At 37.4% G+C, this 24,750-nt stretch overlaps 1 long non-coding RNA gene across 1 annotated transcript; it reads left to right on the top strand.

Annotated features, from left to right (window-relative positions):
* The first annotated feature begins 237 nt into the window (after positions 1–237).
* Positions 238–22,865, top strand: LOC105489983 (uncharacterized). Its single transcript, XR_011619377.1, has 4 exons — positions 238–289; positions 1,053–1,203; positions 6,736–6,815; positions 22,778–22,865. It is a non-coding gene; the product is annotated as an uncharacterized lncRNA (long non-coding RNA).
* Positions 22,866–24,750: the final 1,885 nt, after the last annotated feature.

Raw genomic sequence — 24,750 nt, 5'->3', positions numbered from 1 at the left:
TTGGCAAAGAGAAGAGCTGGTGCCCAGACACTGAGACTGAAGAGGCCAGGCATTTCCACAGGGTGGAAGAATAGTGGGTGTAAAGTCCCACAACCAAGATGAGAGTGGTAAGAAACCTGGAAAATGGCCACCTCTTGTATACCTCCTAGGCCATGGTGAGGAACTCAGCCATGAGACACTAGTGGAGAGTTTTTAACAGGAAAGACACATAATCTGATTTGTACTTTGAGAGGATCACGCTGCTCTGGGAAAGCTGTAGGAGGATGAAGAGTGGACGCAGAAAGAACAGGTAGGAGGCTGTTGCATTAGCTCAGGCATGTCTTACATTAAGATAGTAGCAGTGGATACAGTGGAAGTGATCCATTCATTCTATAATTTGAAGGTCATCCTAAAAAGAATTGCTGACAAACTAGATGTCATTGTTGTTTGTCCTGAGTAACTGAGTAAAAGGTAGGAATTAGTTTGGCGTTGAAATCAATTACTAGTTTATATGGGTATATAGTTGGATATTTATGTCCAAGTTCAGGAAAGACACTAGAGTTGAAGAAAAACAATTAGTAGCCAATAGCTTGTAGATGATATTTAAAGGCATGGGACAGAATGAGCTCATCTGAGGAAAGAAGATAGTTAAAGAACAGGGCCAAGGGCCAAGCTGTGGCCTTAAGCCAATATTTTGAGGTCAGGAAAAGAAGAAATTCAACATAAGGAATGACAATGAGCTAGGAAAAGCAGAAAGGATGTGACCAACTGTGTTAAATGCTGCCAAGAGGTAAAACATGATGAAGTCCAGTAATTGACTGTAGGGTCTGGTAGGACAGAGGTCATGGTTGCTGATCTAAAAGAAAACTGTTTTGTAGCAATACTGGAGATGCAAGCCTCAGTAAAGTGAGCTGAAGGACATAAACATAACCAATAAGAAAGAAGAGGTGTAGACAATTGTTTCCAGGAGTATAGATTTAAAAGCAGAGAAAAAGATAAGTTGGTAGATGGTATGTGGAAGACATACTGTTGAAAGACTGAGTTTTATTTCTTTGTTTTATTGTTTCTTTTAGGATGGCTGATATTAGACATGCATGTGCATACAGCAAAGGGAGTAACCCAATAGTGAGGAAGAAATTGATGCTGTAGGAGAGAGGGAATAATTGCCAAAGCAAAGATCTTGAGGTACTGAGAAAGGATGACCTTAATTTCCTTAATGATGCAGTAAGTATTTGTTTACTATAAGTCTTAACTAAGCCACTGAGTAAGGTGATTCCAATTTAATTCTTCTGGGCTGGGTCCTGTGCATCAATATTTTTTAAAAGCTCCCTGGTTACTTCTAATGTGCAGCCAGAGTTGAGCAGCAGTAATCTAAACAATAGCGTTTCGTGTTTCTCATTCCTTGACTTTTCCTTAGAGTTTTATGACATATATATGTGTCCCCAGCAATTTACTGTTTAGTTGTGCATGAACCTTATATAAACAGAATCACACTGTATGTATTCTGTATATCTTGCTTTCTTCTATTTATGGAATTCATACCTGATGGTGTGTGATGCTCTAACTCATTTATTTTCACTTCTCTAAAGCATCCCAGGTATGAAAATGAACAATTAATCCATTCTCTTGTTGGGTGGATATTTAAACAGTTTTTTTTTTTGCTAGTTTTTAACTACTGCAAATTATGCTGCTATGAACTCTCTTGAAAATGCAATTAACTCACCATTACAATTGTTTCCTGGGAAGTGGGAATATAAACTGGTATAACTAATTTTTTTTAATTGATATTAGATGTTTGTTTTTCAAAAATGGTTATTTTACTTTATGTTCAGTTCTATAATTGTTGCTTATCATATACTATATTTTGATATTGTTTTGAAAACCAAATGGTTTACATTTGGTTGCAGTTCAATTTAATATTTCTCTTCATTATTTATTTTATTATTTTGTGCTTAGAAAATTCTCCACCATCCAATAGCAAGTCAAAATTCTTGTAGTTTTCTCGGTTACATTTATTGTAAATCTAGCTCTTTAAAATACCTGAAAATTTTATCAAATATAATTAAAAGATAAATTACAAATTGGAAAAACATTGACATACAAGGTGTCAATGGGAAGAAAATCTATCAAAAAACTGCCTCTAGACATGAACAGATAATTTACTAAAAAAGCATCATTCATTGCTAATAAACATGTGGGCTATGTTCAGTCTCAGTAATTGAAAAAATAAAATGTTAAACTATTATGTAACAGTTTTTGCACTTGTCAACTTTTTAAAATAAAAATGTATAAGTCAGTCATTCTTAAACATTGCTGGTAGAAGTATTTATAGCACCAAATTCTTGGAAAACAATTTGATAACATACATTAAGAGCCATTTTTAAAGCCATAATTATGTGTCTACAATTCTATTGCCTCAAGATGTGGGTGATTCAAGATGTGGATGAGGAAACATTTTCAAAGATGTTCACTGAGGTGTTCATAATAGCAAAGGAAAAAAAACAGGTTTGAAAAATTTAAATGACCCCAAATAGGGCAATCATTAAATTGTTGCTCATATAATAAAATATCAAGTCATTTTTAAAATTTTTCAAAAGACAATGAAAAGGGAAAATTCTCATAACTGAAAAAAATTATATATATATATTTATATTATATATATATAATCTATGACCTCTGTTTTATAAAATGTTTCTAGCTATATTTCTACCTCCCTCTCTCTCTCTCTCTCTCTCTCTCTGTCTCTCTCTCTCTCTCTGTCACGGTACATGCCAAAACATTAAGATGGTTCTTTCTGGATATAAGGAATGAAGATACATTTAATTTTTTTCTTTTTATAACGTGTTTTCATATCACCTTTAAAATGCTACTAAGATGATCTCTCTCTGTTTGAATTAGTTGAACAGTATTTGATCTCCTAAAATATAACAGGTTAAGTGCTAAGAATAGAACCATCTTCATGGAGACTTATTTGATTTTCCTCTAGAAATGTAATCTCTTTCTGGGCACTCATGTTTGTCAAGTAAATCTTTGTCCCTCATTACCTGCTTTGCTATTTTCTTATTTTAAACCCTGAATCTACCTCTTCAACCCCCACCAACAGCCATATGATCAGGTCGACAGGAGTTGATTGACCCACATCAAATATTACCTGCTAGTCTCCCTCACACAAAACAAAGTAAAAGAGGAGAATTAGAAGGAAGCAATATCACTGCAGCCACACTGGGTGCAAGCTTTGAGAATTCTGTGGGTTTGTACACGAGTGAACCAGAGAGAACCTATGGTGTGCTGGGAAAACCTATAGGCCCTGCAGAAATACCTTCTAATTAGTGTTGATTTTGAGTAGAGTTTCTGTCTGAGATACTTCATCTTTAAAACAAGGAATGATACAAGTTCCCTTCCAGGGATGTCATGGAATCGAATGAGAGTGATTTAAGCATAATATTCACACATGATAGGTAATGAATGTTGCTATCGTTACATCATTTCAGATCCTCATGTAAAAAATTCGAAACATGTCTCCTGATTGAGATGGTTTAGACCTTTTAGCTAATACATTATAAATGATGAGAAGTCACAGTGTTGATTTCCCAGGCAGGTCGTATTGATCCTCTCTTGTAACAATATCCTTTTTTGCAAAAACTTTGTTTTTTATGCCATATTATTGACACACAGATTTTGCAAGATGAATATTGATGCTACAGATCCCTTTCCATTCTTTAAAGTGCAGCTGCACTTTCAGTGTATCAGTAAGTGTTGGTAACATGGTAGTATTTTTCTCTAGAGGTGGGGAAAATTAACCTGTGCCAAGCAATTTCTTGAGGTTTATAGAGAACTGTGTGGCTGGAGCTGCAAATTCTGTTATACTCTTTGTAGACAGGAGGATACCTCAGTCACTGTGGTGGAATTAAAGAAATATTGGAGCTGATTCTGGTCCACCAAGAAGGGGACGTGTTTCAAGCAAGTGAAACCAGAAACAGGGAGGAGACCTAGGTTACACTTTCAGAGATCCAAGTAGGAAGATAGAGCTGGAGGTCAGGGCAGCACAGGACTGCAATGCAGCAAGATCGATTACAGAAGTATCTGCAGAATATCTTAGTCCTCACAGGGGACATGGACAAGAGGCAAGAGTGAGGAGGATCCATGTCTACTTTGAGCTGGCAGTCATGACAGAAAGAGCCAGCCATGTGAGGAGGGAACCCACCTAGGGGCTCCATCCACTGTGCAGTGATGGCTCAGCCTGTGTTAATGGCCTAAAGCCATACTTCCGCAGATTTCCTCATGTCATCCTCAGGTCAATGTCCTTTGGGTAGCATTTGAGAGGCCACCTCAAAGAAAAGAACCCAGTGAACAAAATTTGTCCTCAACAACATAAGCCTCTCTTCTGTGTCCTTCTGTCCCTATTCTGAGATGTTTCCATTTGTCTTTCATATAATCACAGTATCCAACCACCTGCATAAAATATGGGCTCAGAAACATGATAGTCATGTACACCCCAATGTCCATATTTTCCTCCTTTTGGCTGTTTTTTTTTTTTTTTTTTTTTTTTTTGAGATGGAGTCACGCTCTGTCTGCCAGGATGGAGTGCAGCTGCGCAATCCCAGCTCACTGCAAGCTCTGCCTCCCGGGTTCACGCAATTCTCCTGCCTCAGCCTCCCAAGTAGCTGGGACTACAGGCACCCGCCACCACACCTGGCTAATTTTTTGTATTTTTAGCAGAGATGGGGTTTCATCATGTTAGCCAGGATGGTCTTGATCTCCTGACCTCATGATCCACCCACCTCAGCCTCCCAAAGTGCTGGCATTACAGGCATGAGCCACTGCACCCAGCCTATTTTTTTCCTTTTTGGTAAGGATGTCAAAAGGCTTCATCACCCAATCAGAGAGATCAGGAAATACTTTGGAAAAGCAAAAGATCCACACTTGGTAGGATATCCCCTAGAAGTCCAGTCCCAGATTTAAATTTTTTTTATAGAAACTCCCTTTCTCAAAACTATTTCTGCCCCTAATCTGTAACTGGTTTGCATGAGTTTAGCTCCCTTGTGGTTGAAAACATTGAACTTCCCAGAAAGGAACACATCAAGCCACCATCGCCAAGCCCCATCTTAGCTTAAATTGTTCTGTCACCACATAGGCAAACTCATAGTCAGTGGAAACAGTTATATCAGTAAAAGGGTGGAAAGAAAGGTCTAGCACCACGGTTTTCACCTCAGCTGAATGGTCAAATTCCCTAGGGAAGAGTGAAAAATACAGTTTCCTGACCTAACTCCAAACCAACTGAATCACAGTCTCTTATGCTGGGTCCTCAGCATTTCATTTGTAAAATGATCTGTGGATAATTTGATGCACAGTCTAGTTTTGGGAACCCAACATGAGATAAAAGAACTTGAGTAGAAATTGCAGCAGCTAGAAAATCATAAGCATATTGGTCTCTAATTCAACATAAGCCATACTATTTTCAATGCTGGAGAGGTGAGGCAAGGCCACTCGATGTGCAATGCCAGCACAAAATGTGTGCATCTCAGGATGTCTGCGGAGCCCCAACTTCATCTTCCATGAGCACGGGCAGAGACAGAACCTCAGATAGAAAATCTTATTTCTTATTCCAAGTCTGCAAATAAGGTGTTAAATGTAAATAAAAAGCTAGAAATAGTAAAATAGTCTAACAAAATTAAACAAAACCACTTAAATATCCTGCAGTGGGGAGGACTTGATTTAGTTACACTTTCCATACAATGAGAATAATTTAAGTGATAGTGAATAAATACATTTATATACTAAAAGATGTTATAATACACTGTTGATGAAAAATGTTATAAATATGACATAAACATTATATATGCTATCACTGATATATGCTTAAAATTATACATACATGCACACATGGCAATGTAGCTAAAAAGACTACAAACATTTTTATTAAAATATTTCAAAATGTTTGCTGTGGTTATTTCTGAGAAAGGTGATCAAGGGTGATTTCTGTTTATTTTTTACATTGTTTTCTGATGTGCTTGCAAGGAACATTCATTTTTTTGTAGTCGACTTAATTAAAGAAAACAGCACAATGACATTTTAAAGGCTCTGCAATGAGCTCAATGTCTCAGCATCTTTCACCTAAACTATGACAATAGCTTCCCCTCAATACTCTTCACTTTTGATCTTGACTGTTTTCAGTGAACTTTGTCAATATCTTAAAATGCAAGCCAATTGGTATTCATCTTCTCCAAATTCAGTGACTTCACATCCGCTACCAAACCAAGCCTAGTTTCTTCAGAGGTCATTCCAGGTTCCTCATGATCTTTCTTCAATTCTGTTTCTCACTTTCATTGCTCCATCCATCTCCCCACTCTGCTAGGGTTCTAATCCCATCAGAATACCCCTGGTGCCCCCAGCACACAAAATATTTTGAATGTTAAATGCCTTTTGCACTTTTTTTCTTTACTTTTTAAATTATATTCATTCTTCACAGACTGCTCAGAGATTACTACCTACATCAGGCCTTACCAGCCACACCCTCAGAATTCTTAAACATTACTTATTTTTTAAATTGTATTGAGTTTAATAAATTATAATTGTATCTACTTATGAGGTAAAAAGTGATACTGTGATATATGTATACAATGTAGCATGATTGAATCAAGCTAATTAACATATCCATTATTTCAAATACTTAGCATTTCCACTGTGCCTACACTGCAGATTGGTTGAATGTACACGTACCACCCATTTTTATTCTTTTTTGTTCAACATTTACAGGCCTGCTTCCACCGAGGGACTGAAGGCTCCTTGAGCAAAATTATCTACCTGTTCACCTTTGGATCTTTCACAGTTCCCAGGTCAGTGTACTACAGATTTTACTCACGAAATAAAAAATCATTGTCATGGTTTACCTAAATGCCAGAAGTGTTAATAATCCAAATGACGCCTTTATTCCCTCCCATAAGCTTTATAAATCTATAGGATTAGAGAAAGGAATCACCTAGATATTCCTGGTGGTAATGGAAAATTGTTCAACCACTCTGGGAAATTGTTTGGCATTTTCCTATAAAACTAAACATGCAATTACCATATGATCCAGAAATTGCACTCCTGGGCATTTATCACAGAGAAATGAAAACTTAAGTTCACACAAAATACTTGTATTATCCATGTTTTCATGTTTCTGTATCTGATGTTTTGACATCTAAGGCCTTGTTGATAGGGAGGGACTGCCTCTCCCACAGGTTTAGCAGTTGGATTTCCTAGAGTTAGCAGAGGGATTTTTGACTTTCATTAGAGTGAGCCTTTCATATGTGTGTTAGTCCATTTTCACACTGTTATTGTCTGTATCTGCCCATTTTCACGCTGCTATAAAGAATACCTGAGACTGGGTAATTTGCAAAGGAAAGAGGTTTGACTCACAGTTCTGCATGGCTGGGGAGGCCTCAGGAAATTTACCATCATGGTGGAAGGTGAAAAGGAAGCAAGGCGCTTCTTACACAGTGGAAGGAGAGGGAGAGTGAACAATGCAAGTACCATACTTTAAAACCATCAGATCTCGTGAGAATTCACTCACTATCACAAGAATAGCATGGAAGAAATCGCCCCCATGATCCAATCACCTCCCACCCAGACCAACCCTCAACTTGTGGGCATTACAATTTGAGATGAGATTGGGGTGGGAACACAGAGCCAAACCATGTCAATATGTAAACAAACCAATCCAAAATTCACACCCCTGACCTGCCTGTTCTTTCAAAGGTTCTTACTCTTGTAAGACACTCTTCCCCTGCCCTAATCACCCCAAGGCCAAGCATCAGCCAGCTTCACCACCCTGAAGCATACTGAAATTATTCAGATTGGCCAACTCTAAACTTGCTTAGCCCATTTGCTTTAGAGCAAATGGCCCGTTTCTTCCAAGAAAACTATAGTAAAAGCTTTCCTGAAGTTTCCCTTGCTCTCTCTCTGCCTGCAGCTGACCTTGTTGTTATATACTATGGTCCTGCAAAGAATGACACTCTCCCCTCCTCTTGGAAGCTTCGAATAATAAACTTTCTAATGTCAATGTCTCCTGATTTGTTGGACTTACCATACCTGAATAAAGACAAAGCCCCAGGTGGATTTTAATATAAATCTGTACATGAATCTTCGCAGTAACTTTATTCACAGTAGCCATAAAACTGGAAATAACTCAGATATCCTTCAAAGACTGAATGGTTAAGCAAACCACCATATCCAACCATGGATTATTACTCAGCAATAAAAAGGAACAAACTATTGATACATGTAACAATTTGGGCGAATTTCCAGAATTACTCTGAGTTAAAAAAAAAAAAAAAAGCCAAATCTAAAAAGCTACATACTGTATGATTCCTTTTACATAACATTCTTGAAGGGACAAAAGTGTAGAAAAGAAGAGATTAGTGGTTGCCAGGGCATGAGCATGGCAGAAAAGAGATGGATGTAAACATAAAGAGCAGCTTGAGGGATTTTTGTGATGATAAAACTGTTCTGTATCTTGACTGTATCAACACCAAGATCCTAGGTATAATATTGTATTATATCTTAGAGAAATGTTACCATTGGGTGAAATCAAGCAAAGGGTACACAATTGTATGTGAATCTGCAATTATTTCAAAGTAAAAATTGTAATTAATATAAAGCGTGAAACTCTTTAAGAAATAGCTCATGACTGTGACTATTAGTATCTTTTAATAAACATAATCATCTATCCAACATCATCCCCCTGACAGATAAAATCTGCTACTGGCTACAACATGTTGGACCAAAAATAGCTATGCAATTAAAACATATGCATATAAATATACACACAAATACACACACACATTATAAAATACTGCTTATCATAGATCTTCATGGGGCAAGGAGAAGAAAGATGATGGAAATTATCTATAACCCATGTCATAGTATCTGATCTTGAAGAAAACTTAAGAATAATATATAGAAGTGATTAACAGTATTAGTATTAGAGTGATTATTTATTATCCCTTTGTTTTAGAAAGAATCATTAAAATGAGACTAGTATAGTCAACCAAAGATTTTAATTACAAAAGGATATAATTGCCATAACTGTATAATCAAGAGACCAAGTAAGGCTATGATGCAGTAAGGAGTTACAAACCATAGTCGAGGGCACAATTATGTACAGGAAGACTGTACTTACACATCAAACTGTTCATCAAAGTCACGACCAAAACAAAATGCACGCTTGTAAGTACCAGTCAAAGCAAATCCAAGTGGATGCTAGATGCTTAAAAAACTGAAGAGGAAAAAGAGATCTGTTCAGAAAGTGATGATACGTCTACCAAACAATCAGAGACAAGTAGGAGTCTGAAGTATGTAAAGGGCGAGGATGGGATCCTTACAGACATGGCTTTCTGGAATGGGAAAGATGAAGGCCTTGGGAATCAATTAATGGGATTTGAGGGAAGTCCATGGAAACAATAGAAAACATGGAACAAAATAATGTAGTGCTAACTAGGCAATAAGTGACCTCACTGACCATTAATCAGAAACGGGAAGGTGGGTGCAGGACAGGTACTCGAATCCTGAAAAATAGGTTCAGCAATGGCTGCTCTGGCTGTGGCTGCATCTTCCTTGGGAGGAGGGACTTTTCATTGATTGTTAGACGTTTGGCTCGTTCCCTTGGGCTATGAGAGGGTCGAGGTGTGAAAAGGTTGTTAAAGAAATATATTTCTTAATGCTTATTTCCCACCTGCAGTCTATTATTTCAATCTTGGATTTATTTAGGGATAATAGCAAAATGTCTCAGGTTTGTTTGTTTGTTTGTTTGTTTGTTTGTTTTGCAGTGGATCTAGGGAGCTTTGGCCTTTGGGGGAGATTTTCTTGGAGAAAGTCAAGCTCCCATAGTGTATTATTTTGCAAAGACTGCTGTAATAAGGTACCACAAACTGTGTGGCTTCAAGAACAACAATGTATTATTTCATGGTTGTGGGGACTAGAAGAAGTCCAAGAATCAGTGTTTTGGCAGGGTTGTTCCTTCTAAGTTCTGTGAGAGAAGGATTCATTCCATGCCTCTCTCTTTGGTTTAGAGTCGACTACCTTCTCCCTGTCTCTTTATATCATTGTCCCTGTATGTGTGTTTGCCTCTGTGTCTACATTTCCCCTTTTATAAGAACACCAGTCCCATTAAATTAGATCCTCCCCTGATAAGCTGATTTTAACTTGATTGTCTCCATAAATACCCTGTCTTCAAATAACATCACATTCAGAGGTCCTGGAGGTTAGGGCTTCAGCATATGAATTTGGGATTCAAATCATAACACATTGGAAAACACAGATTAGGCATTAACAATTATTTAGGCACTTAGTGTTCTAGATTGGGTTAACAGTGTGGATGAAGATAACCTACTAGATAATAAGAAACTGACCCAAAGATTGGGGAAGCAAGGGGCTCAAACTGCATTAACTCAATTTGAGACAGGCAAGCAAGTTATTGTCCTACCACACGCTTGGAAATAAAACCCACCTGGATTCTGCTAATGGAGTGTGGGGTGGCTTTACAGTGGAGAAGGGAAGCTAAGCTGGCCTTGTGGGTGTGACCTTTTAAAACTTTAATACACTATTGCTTTTGCTCCTACATCTGAATGCACAAGAATCAATGTGTTACGTGTTTCGCTGCTCCATATATTCCAGAGGGGACTCTTTAATTCAGGAAGACCCACAGGTAGAGAAGTAGCAGTGTGACATATACATTGCTCCCTAACCACATTTATGACAAGGTGTTCCCCAAGATGCACTGCTTTTTGCTACCAGTAAGTCACTCACTGTCTTTTTCTACCAAGGAGTCAGTCTGGATTTAGTACGAGTAGCCCTACCCAAAGTTTTCATTTCAATAGTGCCCCGTTGATTGGTGAATCAGAAGTCTTGGTCACCACAGCCTAGACTGTGGTGTTACCAAACCTCCACCAATAGCGGGGGGACCTGAGGGGTGGTGGCCTGCTTCCTGATATAAACAAACAGTCCTCAGGGACACGCTTACAAAATAAAGCTTCTTGAGACCACGTGGGTGGATTTACAATGCTGAATCCCTCCGTGAGTCAAAAAAAACTGCTCTCCCTTTAAACCTCCACCATCCAAAACGAAGTTGAGTACCTTATTACACTTGTCAGGTATTGAAGAGAGAGACAGCATAGGCCTCATCTGGGCCTTCTATCTGGTCTTTTACATCAGCTAACCTGCATATCAACATCTTTTGAGAATAGCTCCAGTGCAAGAAGCCATGTGGGATGCTGTGCGAGCTATGGTATGCGTTCCACTCTTGAGACCCAAAGCCCTAATGACCCTATTGTGCTGAACGTCTTTGTAATTTCTGATAATTTCACCAACTCAGGCCTCAGGCAAAAGGAGGCAACCTCCATCTGGAAGTTCCCCTTGGGGCCGCTTCCCTGACAGGGCTACTAGGTAGTCCTAATAGGTTTTGTAACTAGCTTGTTTCTGGGGTTTTCTGGACATCTGACATCTGGACATCTAAAAAACGGAGGCCTTGTTACTCCAGCTTGACATTCTTATTTTGGGTGGCTGAACTCAAACTCAATAATGACATAGGAGGAGCACAGTAAAACTTCTTGGTCAAGTGGAAATGGTACCAGTGTTATAAATTGGCTTTACATGAAAATGTGGCAGCTATCTCTTCAAAGGAAGAAGTTTTTCTACAAACTTGGGCGTAGTTCACTGACAGTTTAGCTCAGTTAAAACTTGATGGTATGCACTGGCTGACTATGGCTGTTTAACCTCAGCATCAGCCATGAAGAATAGAAAATGGAAGTGGTCCCTCTACTCAGTAAGTGGAATTCAGAGTCGCTCTTTGAACTCTAGGCAATATTCCCCTTGATGAGCTTTGTTTTATTTTTAGTAACTCTTGTCATGTGGTCAATAGCTTAGCTCTTTAAATTGCCACTTAGGAAGCTAAGACTGGCAGGTTAAAGACACCCCTCTTTGAGACTGAAAAGTGTGGAAGTAAATCACAGCTGCTAAGCAACTGTGTAGGTCACTCGTGTAGATGACCACAGTAAACATCTGTTCTCTGAGGAAACTGACTGGAATCAAGCTGCCAAATAAGCCAGTACCACTTTCACTGCTACAGCTGCTACCTGACCGTCATCATAATGGGCATGGAAATATATCCATCATGATAGATTACCACAAAGTAAGGGACTTGATTTTTCTGATGCAGGGGCTGCTGTTGCAAGTATGATGAGACTCCTTCCAAAATTGACCTATTTGTCTTGGGGTGAAGGAAGTCACATTGCCTGGGATATCGTCCCTGCCTGGTCCGGTAGCTCTGTTACATGAGACTTTTGACCTTCCTTCAAGGCTGTCAGTGATACTTCACCACTTAAGTCTGTGGCTTGCCTCTCATACTTTTAAAGCATCTATTGATGAGTAAAAGTGTTTAGATTCAATTAACTCCAATTTATTAATTTTTCACGGTTAGCACTTTTTGTATGTTGTTTATTAAAACGGTTTTATAACCACAAAATCAGAAATTTTGTATGATTCAACCTAATACATACATTTACTTAATTTTTGTAATAAACCTATAGGGTAGGCTTCCCCATTTTGCAGAAGATAAAACCGAGAAAAGAAAAATAAAGCAATTCCCTAAGGTCACATAGTAAACAACAGTGGAATTCAAACATAAGCATCTGGCTCTGAAGTCTGTGCTCAATCATGATGTTATATTGTGTGTTCTACTTTGTGCTTTGTATCAATTTATGTTTCCTTCTCTAGTGTATGTGTTCCTTAGGGGCAAAACTACTTTCCTGTCTTTGTAACCATTGCATCCAGCACAGCACCTTACACATGGTAAATGTCAATTAATACTTGAGGAATGAATAGACGAATGACTAGGGACGTCTCCACCACTGTCATCACCAGAGAATGCTGGTTTGACACTGCAGGGGCAATGGTCATCTTCTTACAGCCTGGATACATTTGCATAGTGCACCTGCAGGCCTTTGAACATATATCAGGTTTTCTGAAACTCTTCCCTTTCAGAGTCTCTCTCTTTAATTAGCTATCATAATATTGATATTTATGAGTAATATGGTCACTGGAAGTGGGGATCTCTGACCTACATGGCTGAAAAGAATTCTATTGCAAAAGATCCCAGGTATTAAAAAAAAATTATCTCAAGGATAGAAAAACGATACACACAAAGGATAACAAAATTAAATCTTATTCTTCCAATTCCACTGGAAAATCATTTCCACTTCCTCAAAAAAATCTGCAAGTCCCACTATTATATCTAGAAAAAATATTATGTATATAAATAAAATGCAATCCAGCCACAAAAAATTAGTTAGTGATGTATTTGAAATGTTATCAAATTCATCAAACAGATTTAGAAGAATACCACCATCTCCCTTTATATTGGAAAACAAGTATTTACCCTTGTTATTGTTGCATGCTGTATTAGCAGACCTATTTAGGTAAGAAAATTTATGTGAGTTTCCCTAGGCAGTTCAGTGACAATTCAGATGAGTTATGTTATAATTTTTTGTAATTAGCATTTGTAAAAACAGAAACAACCTTTACATACAAAGTATAAAATTCCTTCCTAGATTTAAAACCACTAAATAAATCACCTCTAGTTTGTGCCTTATAGTTGAATGCCCATTGTGATTTACTAATTCTAATTCATTTCAGTCTGGGTACAAATAATAGTTTGTAGAAATTTTAGTTTCATCATCCAACTTAAATATCACTATAAGTAGAGTTTACTGAAGTCAGATCTGATTATTTTGCAGTAACACAATTTCACTTTTTCTTAGTAGTGCTTGCCAAAGTATTTCACAATTATTGGATCTGATATAAAATAAAGCCCTTGCCCTAACTTTCTAATTGGTGTTCGGCTTTGAGAGAATAATTTTGTCATCACACAAGTAGCATGTATGTGATTACGTTTCTCATAAATAAGTAAATGTTGGTGGCTTACTAGAAAAACACTTGGGAAATATTTTTTAAAACATAACTCATTTTTTTGTCATTCTATTTAGACTCTTTTAAAAAAAGATGCCTTGAAAATTTCAGATGTTGCTATTATTATTATAGTCATTTAAATTATTGATAGTAGTATGTCATATTAATTGCTCTTAATGGGGATAACAGATAATAAAATAATTACAATAATAATGATAAAAAATTAATTGGAGTGAGTTGTATTTTGTAATGCTTCTGAATGGGTATGTTTGGTAACATGATTAAATTTCTCCAGTATGCAATACAAAACATATTTTTGAATGCAGTGCTAGAATGTTCTGCAGCCAAAAATTTCATGTGCACAGTACAACCCCCAGCCAAATTCAGGGGTGATATCTTATGAATGGCTTTGCTAAAAAAGAAACATACAAATATGGTACTAAATTACACTACTCCAAAAGTCAGAATAACAATAATAATGAAAATAATCAGAAATATAGGATACAAAGAGATTAAGGGATTCCAGAATTTCCAGATTACAGAAGCTGAGGACTCTCTAAAACAACTTGCCTGTTGACTTATTTTTAAATATCCTTTTTGGACTCCAGCCCCAAGGATCCTGATTCAATAGGTCTGGGTGCAGACTCATTACTGGCATTTTTGATAGGCTTCTTGGAAGATTCTAGTGAAGGATGTCCCATACCACACTGAGAAGTGTGATCTGGGAAAACTGAGGTATCAGGCAGGTTGCTGAGATAAAGACTCTGACATGTAGAGAAATGCTGAAACCTAGTTATTAGAGTCAGGTCATGACATCTCCAGCCTGGGAGTGATGTCTCAGAAATTGTGTAAAGCCCATCATGTCCAAGATTAGGTTGGTCTTAAGGAGTAGGGTGGGGCTGAAGCTATAGGCAGGAGTACAAGAGGTTCGGGATAAGAACAGTCCAAGAGGCTGAGACAGGCAGCTTCTGCCTCTCAGTGCTTTTTCCTATTTCGTCTCCTGGATACTCCACAGCCAAGGGAAGTATGGTTCTCCACTCTCAAATGAGCCGAGATTTGGGATGTGGAAGGAGTCATTCTCTTTCTTCTCAAACTTGTTGGAGTAGGCCCTAGTTTTTATAAAGAGGTGTCAGTTGTAAATAATGAAGAATGAGGAGGGCAGAAGAACCGGGGCTGGGACTATGGGGACACATTGGCGGGTAACTCTCTGGACTTATCAGTGAAGTGTACTTCTAGCCTGCCAATGCCACATCTGTGAGCAAAATGACTTCCTGGAGTCCACTTAAAGGAAAGAGTAGAGCTGTAATAGAAATCAGTGATGTCTAGTTTAGTTGAGCATCAATATCATTTGGGAGAACATTAAAATCTCTCTTCCTCAAAATAAAAATCAAACACTATATAAAATTCCTCTCCCAAAGATCCTCCTACAGTAGGTCTTGGGCAAAGTTTAAGAATCTGGGTGTTTTTAAATAATTAGTCTTAGTTAATTCTTATAGTCAGTCAGAATTGGGAACCACTATACTAAAATATGTCAGAAAGTTAACAGATGCCTAAATACTGTCTTTGGTTTATCAGGACCTTATACCTTGAAAATTCTGATAATTAATTCTATGCTTATTAATTACTACAGCCAAGTGTGCAGTTTTCCAGGAGAGTCTGAAATGTTGCTTAGTGTTTTCATGCCTCCAATCATAATTCAAGTTAAGATGTTTTAGCTAGAGTCCATCAACAATTATTAAATTAGTGTTTTGGGGTTGTGTTGCTACTTCTGCTTTACCTAATGCTCTATGGAAGGCAACTAGAGTGTGACTAAAATTTTAGCATCAAACCATGGTTTTCAGAAAGGGAAAGGTCAAGGCCTACTTAAGTATACAGAATCAAAGGGAAGAACCTCTGGTATTCCCAAGGTCCAGATAAAGCATAATCTTTAGCAAAATGCCAAAACTGCAAAATGTAGATTTATTATAATATATTCTCTTTTGGATAATGAAGCATTCATTAGGAGGGGGAATTTAGCATAGAGTAACATCATGTAATTATGACAGGCTGTGACCCTTATATGAGCACAGAGTGGCAAGACTGACACCAAGTAATGACCATCAGGGTTACTTAGAATTTTTCCTCAATTAAGGGGAGATGGTAAAGCAGATGGAGAGAGAGAGGCATCCAGAAAACTTGGTATTGTTGTTTTGTCTAAAAAGAGTAAAAAATGCTAGCTGAGAAAGCTACGTTCTTGAGCTAATTATGAGAGCTGAAGACATAAAAAATAACATTTCACTTTCAACAGGCAAGATAGATGCTTGAAAGCTTACCAGCAGGGATTTAAGGGAAAATGGCATAAAACCACTGGTTTTTGGCCACTTTTGGCACAGACTGTAAAGTCATGTGTTTCTTGAGGAAATGATGTAGCAAGCAGTGAGAAGAAAAAGTGTCATGGAGGTCTGTTCTACAGGGCACAGAATCTACCCTGGGACTGCCTCATCTTTTGTCTGGAAACTACAATTACTCTTCAACCCCTCAAATCCATCTATATCTATATGGTTAGTATAGGGCTTCCCTAAGAGTATAATGTGACTCCAACTGCTCGTTACAGTCATTGGCCTTAGGATGGGCATCTGGCTCAGGCTAAGCAAATCACATTTCTCTGAATTTGGAATGTATCCAAAAGTTCCTGCTTGCTTTGGCAGCTTTCTTAAAAGGAAGTGATGAATTTGGGGGAAATGAATTCAAAAACCACTTCCTGTCACAGCTATAAAACAGAGAAGTCAAGTCTGCAATATGACAGAAGAAAGAAATAGAGTGAAAGAGAAGCAGAGACAAGAGAAAGAATGTTGGTGGCATTGTGTGTCTCTATACCAATTACTCCTCAGGCCTGGATGCACTGTGCTCTACTCCACGTTAGTCTACATTGGGCATTTATTCTTCCAATCAAAAGAGTTCTAAATACTGTGGAGACAGAATGCAATAGGACTGCCCAAACAAGACCAAGGACAAATACCCAGAAAAGAAAGAGGAGTTGGAAGTAAGCAAAGAATTGCACTCCAGGCATGGTGGCTCATGCCTGTAATCCCAGCACTTTGGGAGGCTGAGGTGGGTGAATCACGAGGTCAAGAGATTGAGACCTTCCTGGCCAACATGGTGAAACTCCGACTGTATTAAAAACACAAAAATTAGCTGGGCTTGGTGGTGCGCCCCTGTAGTCCCAGCTACTCAGGAGGCTGAGGCAGGAGAATTGCTTGAACCCAGGAAATGCAGGTCGTAGTGAGCTGAGATTGTGCCACTGCACTCCAGCCTGGGTGACAGAGTGAGACTCCATCTAAAAAAAAAAAAGAAAAAAAAAAGAATTACACTACAAAATAAAGCCTGCTAGGCGAGGCTGAAATCAAAGTATGAGTAAAGCTGTCACCAGACACCAGAAAGCAAAAAAGAATAATCAGGCTCAAGCCTTGATCCAAGAAGTAGGGGTATGGGTGTCAAGTCCTAAGAAGTTTGGTTGCAAGTGGATTGGCCAGATTGAAAATGTTTCAAATAGCTTTGGTGGATTGAGGTTGGCAAGGTTCAGCATCCACATCTGAAAAATCAACCTCCAATTTCTAACTGAAATAGAGAAAGAAATGCTATGTTCACTTTTTAGAAGATCTTGATTTCAGTAAAGAAAAGAAAGACTCCCATATGTGGTATAACTGCTATCTTTGCTGTTGTTAATATTTTCTAGCAGATCTATCTCTGTTAGATATTATGAGGTTTTTCCATATAAAAAGGAAGTACATTTAGTTGTATCATTTGTGTGAATTTTTCAGTGATCTCTGTTTTCAAGACTGAGTTAAGTCTAATCATTGAACATGGTGATGCTTACCTAAATTATAAGAATAAAGAATAAAGAAAGTACTATCCTGGCTAACATGGTGAAACCCCGTCTCTACTAAAAATATAAAAAACTAGCCAGGCGTGGTGGCGGGCGCCTGTAGTCTCAGCTACTTGGGAGGCTGAGGCGGGAGAATGGCGTGAACCCGGGAGGCGGAGCTTGCAGTGAGCGGAGATCACGCCACTGCACTCCAGCCTGGGAGACACAGCGAGACTCCGTCTCAAAAAAAAAAAAAAAAAAAAAAAAAAAAAAAAAAGAGAGAGTAGAGGAGTTATTAACAGTCTTCTAGCAATGGGACTTGAATATTCAACCTATTCATTGATGATATGTTTCTGATGACATACGTCATAGATTGTCTAATTTTACTCTTGTCACATAAATTTATCTAGTGCTAAGCATACCAAAATGGTTCTGTGAAGTATGGCCAATTTTAACATACACATAGATTTAATCTTAACTTTCTACAGATTATTATTATTATTTTAATCACCGTGTTGATGTTTTAAAAATACCGAAAGAGACTAGCTGTGTTGACAAATAAATTAAATTAATACACCATTTAAACTTAGACAAATAGACCTTAGTCTGTTGATGGACATGAACATTGCTTAGGTTTTAAGTGCAGTAAGGCCAGTGTAATACAGAGTTACTCAAACAGGCCATTCCATCATGTCTAATTCTGTGTACTTGACCTTTAAGTAACTGAGAAAATATCCTAAGACAATGACATGCTGTGTAAAGTTTTATACTATAAGAGGGTAATGAATTTGGGAAATGAAGAGTAGTGATAAGAATTTTAGTTTTTCGGCCGGGCGCGGTGGCTCACGCCTGTAATCCCAGCACTTTGGGAGGCCGAGGCGGGCAGATCACGAGGTCAGGAAACCAAGATCATCCTGGCTAACACGGTGAAACCCCGTCTCCACTAAAAAAATGCAAAAATATTAGCTGGGCGAGGTGGCGGGCGCCTATATTCCCAGCTACTCGCAAGGCTGAGGCAGGAGAACGGCGTAAACCCGGGAGGCAGAGCTTGCAGTGAGCCAAGATCGTGCCACTGCACTCCAGCCTGGGCAACAGAGGGAGACTCCGTCTCAAAAAAAAAAAAAAAAAAAAAAATTCTGGTTTTTCATTCTTAGTGAGTTCAAGAAACTCAGACTCTGAACTTTCATTTTTAAAAACTGAAATGATGTTACTATTATCTTTCCTGCTACCTTAAAAAGGAAAAGGTGGCGGTAAGGAAGCCAAATAGCACTGGGAAGAGCTCTTTGTTCAAAAAAAAAGAAGGAAAAGGAAAAAAAAGAACAAATAGAAATAAAAGAAACAAAAAAGACCACCCCCCGCCCGCTACACACTCCCATGCATTATTGACCCCTTTAAGTTTCCAGCAAATAACCAAGAATGAAACTATTGGAAAGTGAGATTCGAAGCAAAAAACTCAGAAATACATAGAAGTCTTCAGAGGTAGGAAGAGAGGGAAGGCATTTTTGTGATCTGACTTTCGATATACCAAAATGACTCCTGTGATTAAAGACAAAAATAAGACTCAAGTTGTCTGCATACTTACCACTGTCCAAAATTCCCCAAAACAAAATCTCTGCTTTTGTAGTATAAAGTTTACCTCTGGACATCTACACTTGTTGCAATGCATTATGAATAAAAAAGATTATTTTTATTACTCATTACACCTTATTCTAAATAAGTTAGCATGTGTTGAGTCACCCACTATGTGCTATGAATATACCTAAGCTACAAAGAATAATCACATACAGTTCTTGCTTTCAAGGAGCTCACCGGCTAATGGGAGATCCAATTTGTATGTCAAAAGCTGCAATGCATAATGCGATAAACTCCCCGACTCATTGAAGTGCAAACTTCAATGAGAAGAAACAGAAAGGAGATGGTGTTGGGAAAGGCTTTTTTACTAAAGTCTTTCTTGCTTGAAGGTGAGAGAAAATAATTAGCATGAGAAGATTAGGTACCTACGAAAAAAATTCATAAAACGTAGGATAATCACAGAAATGGAAAACAAAGTTTAAGAAAAAATACATTGCTTTGCTAGCAGTCATATGATTGGTAATCTGGGCACAAATTCTGGGACGCTTGAGTTATAACCTATTCAAGAGTTATTTTTTAAGTCCCATTACTACATAATCAATTATAAAAGAAAACAATGGCAAAAGAAGATCCCAAAAAGAGAGTGAGCAAATTTGGGGTGACTGTACTCCTGAAAGCTGAAAATCTTAGTTGGAGTAAAGAAATCCAGCAGGAAATGGATACCCAGCTAACCAGGAAAAAAGGAAAATCTAATACCATGATAATTTCCCTGATATAAAGGAGTCCTATGTGCCTCGAGTGGTTTCATATGCCCAGACCTCTTTTTGTTTTAAATACTTCCAAGTATTGTCAGATCAAGAAAGTAATATTTATAAATCGAAAAATAGGATGATAATGAACACCTTTGCTTTATTCTTTTTGACTGTCTTGGAAGAATAATTATCATGTTTTTCCAGAATCATTCCAGAATCAGGTAATTTTCACATCAGGTGATAGTGACTGGCATCATCTCCTTTTGAGAGTTGATCAAATGAAGTCCTGTCACTATCACAGACTGAGAACTCATGAAACTTCTCCTTAGTGGTCAAAATGCAAATGTCCCGATTCTTAGATTTTTATAATCATTTCTTTGCTGAGTTGCCAGATTTTTACCTCCTTGTCTTTCAAATTCATATATAATTTTTTTGGATAAAAAAGGGAAGCCCCTGTAGGATTTGTGCTTGTTCTCTACCACCTCGAGAGAATGGAATTTTGAAAGAGTTCACCTAATAAAAAGAAATAAGAGTAACTTACAGTTACAGCTCCTCTAAACATCCTAGCAGTGTCCTTATTATTTGCATTCAGGTTTTTAAAAAGGGTACAGCGCAAATATAAATTAGATCCATCTGAGGTAAAACATTTCATTATATTTTATTATCCCCAAATCAATTCCTAAAGCAATGTGTGAATTCAAATGTTTTATCCAGCATTTGCAAGAAACCAATTTAAAAAATCACAAAACTTATAACAAATTACCAGAAATATTGCAAACAGTCATTAATTTACTCCAAACCGATTAAATTGTATGTTAATAGATGCAGTAGCATACATGCACTTGCTCCTAATTTCCTTTTGTAATTAAGCATGTGTACAGAGGTATAGCCTTACTTGAAAAATAATTTTAATCCTCTTGTTTATTCCTTTTCCTGATCTCTCTGGCCCCTGCTACCAAGTGGCAACAGTCATTTTGTCTACTATTACCCTTCTTTTTTCATGTAAGAGACCAGTTTCTTTTTAAACATGCATATATACTATATAGTGAGTTTCTAGGCATTCTGAAATTGCATTATATTTGGGAGATATTTCATCCCCAAATCTATGGAGAGATACTCCCAGAACGTTGATCAAACATAAGTCAGATGTAAGCGTCCCAAAATTTAATGTCAATAATATGTGGGAAATGAACACAAATTGACCTTGTTTATAGTCAAGATCAGTTAAAATGCAACACTGTTAGATATACATTTTTGTTTATAGAAATTAACCTCCAACCCAAGATATTTAATACTGTTCTGAAATCTATTCAAAGGTAAAGATTATTGACCAATTATAGGATAATTATCACATTGATCAATAGAGTGTCATTGTTACAAATACTTACATGAGTCAAAAACAATGACATTGAAATTTCTATAAAAATCAGTCAATTTGAACAAAACTTTTTAAACCGAGGAAGTCTCAGGTATTTGGCAAAGGGACAGGGAAATAATAGCATTGAGCTCCTACTATATCCTAGACTCTTTAAGTGGCTTTGCTTGTTTAACTCACACACACACACACACACACACACACACACACACACTTAGCTAATAAGGAAATAGATATCCGGAGAGGATATCTATTTACAAGTGTCACACAGCTTATGGAAGAACTGGAATTTAAATCTAGCTTTAGTTTTAAAGTCACGTTTTTTATACAATGTAAACCCCAGTAAAATAAGTCTTTGCATTTGGGGAATGTTAGCATTCATATACATATGAACATTTCACATTCTTGTGTACAAATATAGCATTATGCTTTTCCAAAAAACCATTTTTCTATATATTTGGCTAAGCTCTAAAGTGCTAATGTTAACATCTTTCTAATGTGTTTTCTTGCTAGTATAATTTATTTAAGATTTTTCTAATATTGGGCATCCAAATTGTTTCCAAGTTCCTTTTATCATAAATAAGTCACAAGTAAAGTCATTCCTTCCTTAATATTTTTGTTTCTTACGTGAACTATTTTTTTTAAGATATTGTTTTAGGCTGGGCGTGGTGGCTCATGCCTGTAATCCCAGAACTTTGAGAGGCCAAGGCAGGTGGTTCATCTGAGGTCAGGAGTTCCAGACCAACTTGGCCAACATGGTGAAACCCTATCTCTACTAAAAATACAAACATTAGCCGGGTGCAGTGGTGGGCACCTGTAATCCCAGCTACTTAGGAGACTGAGGCAGGGGAATCACTGGAGCCCAGAAGGCGGAGGCTGCAGTGAGCCGAAATCATGCCACTGCACTTCAGCCTGGGTAACAGAGTGAGACTCCATCTCAAACAAACAAACACACAAAAAAAGAAGATATAGTTTTAGTTGTGAAATTTGTGGGACTAAAGGATGTGAACACCTATATAGGTACACACTGCTCCCTTTTTCCCCAAACAGATGAACTAATTTAAAATAAAATATTGTTATTTTTAAAAGAAGACCTTGTCAACACTCGCACTGTATAACAGTGAGAAGAACATCAAGCTTCAGGAATTTATCATGCAAAGTGTTGTTGTGAATTGCCCTTGAAAAAGATAGCGACGGACCTCCTCCCCTGAATTATGTTGCATCCCAGTAGACCAAAATGGTTATTAATTTTTAATATTATCTCTTCTGAATGGAGAGCATGATAAATGTTCTTTGTATATTCTTGTACAGTCTGAAATCCTAGAAATGCTAAGATCTCAGGACATCTATGCTAAGCCCAGAAAACACTGACGAGCTTTTACGTTCCTGGATAAGGGTATGTACCAGAAGTAAGAGTAATTATTAAATTACCTGAAACATCAATTCTAATCATAATAACAACTACTAATGTTTGTACATCGCTTTCCTGTTTAGATAGTATTTTCCCATATGTCTGATGCTGAGGAGATTACACTGTGCTGGAGTTTGGAAGATACAGAGAACTGTGTGCCAGAAATAAAGTAGTATCTCTGTCCTTATTGAAGCTAACAGTTTCATTGGATTAAAAAGACATCATCATGCTACAAATAAACTATTCTCCAAAGAGTAGTATTAAATGTCTCGTAAATAATATATATAAGTGTCAGAATGTAAGAGAAGGAAAATATAATTATTCTGGACTTGAGTATTCAAAGTAGTTAATATCACTAAGGTGCAGAAAGTACTTTTCAGAAAAATCATATATGAGTGTTCTGGGAAGTTAAATCTTGGTTACATTCTGGCCATTTTCTTGACCTCCTGTCATCACCTCAGTGTGCCTGATCCAGCTCTTTGAGCACATCCTGAGGGCTTTTCTTTAGGAAAGTCAACTGAGTGCCAGAATCCCAAACTTTCTTGGCCATCTCTGGAAGTAGGCCCTTTTAGGAATTCAAGAGCAGAGGGTTGTGCCCAGTGATTCTCTACCACTCTGTAGCAAAATATTTCACCTGCATCAAAAACGTCCATGTTTAAAAACTTTGCTTAAGTCTAGGTGTGGAAAATATCAAGCTTTAATAATGGAGGGTTAAAGGAGCTATTGATCCAAGCAGACAACTAAGTACATCCATTCACTCAACAAATACTTACTGAACACTTAGAATGCATCTGGCACTGGGTGCTTATACACATTATTGAGGTATGAAGGAAAAACTAGTATTTGATTTTGAATACAGGACAGGAAAAATTCATATAATTTAGCCATACTAGGAACAAAGAAATTCATTGTTTCCAAACCCTGTGTGGTGAATATCAAGAGACTAGGACCACCAAAAAGTGAAGTAACTTACTCAATCAAATGAATGGCTAGTTTTAAGGCCAGATCTTAGAACCCAGATCATCCTATTCTTTGCCATTTTATGTTACCCAAGGGCCCCATGAAGACACTTCCATCACCTTTGCCTTGTTGAAATTTTCAATTCTCTTCTCTGAAAGAAACTGCGAAAAACATCTCTCAGGGCAAATGTAATTGTTTATTGTTATTATATTCTGAGACTGGAAGTTCTTCATCATCTTATATTTATTCTTCAATGAAATAAACTTGAGTAACTGGGTAAATGTCTACAATGCTTCACAAACTATTAAAATGGTCTAAACAATGCTAAGACTATTAAGGCTGTGTTGTCCAATATGATAGCCACTAATCACATGTGGTTTAATTGATTTAAATTTAAATTACATAAAATTTTTTATTCAGTTTCTCAGTTACATGAGTCACATTTCATGTGTTCAACAGCCACATGTAGCTGGTGGCTACCATGTTGAACAGTTCAATTACAGAACATTTCCACCATTGCGAAAATTTCTGTTGAAAATGCTATGCCATATTAAAAGAATGAGCCTACTTTCCACCTGGCACTGCAAAGAATGAATTAACTTGCAAAGTGCATTTATTCAACATTTCCACCATGAATAATAAGATATTAACATAAGGATATGGAGAAAGAAAGATTTTACTGAGAAGTACAAGACAGATACAATCATCCTTTGTTCTTCGGCTTCCCTACTTAGAAACCTAGATGCTGAAACAGCATTATTTGAATGCCTCAGATGCTCAAATGTTTCTCTCCATATGACTATAGTTGGAAAGATTTTTCATAAGTCCCATGAAATTGTTTATGTAGAAATAGTATCAGTATTCACTACAGTACTCATTCCATTGTTCATATGTTATATACAAAACAAATGAC

The sequence above is a fragment of the Macaca nemestrina genome, chromosome 2 (assembly GCF_043159975.1).
Source record: "Macaca nemestrina isolate mMacNem1 chromosome 2, mMacNem.hap1, whole genome shotgun sequence".
NCBI classification, from domain to species: domain Eukaryota; kingdom Metazoa; phylum Chordata; class Mammalia; order Primates; family Cercopithecidae; genus Macaca; species Macaca nemestrina.
The sequence above is the reverse complement of the archived record's forward strand: the minus strand, read 5'-3'. Positions and strand labels throughout refer to the sequence as shown.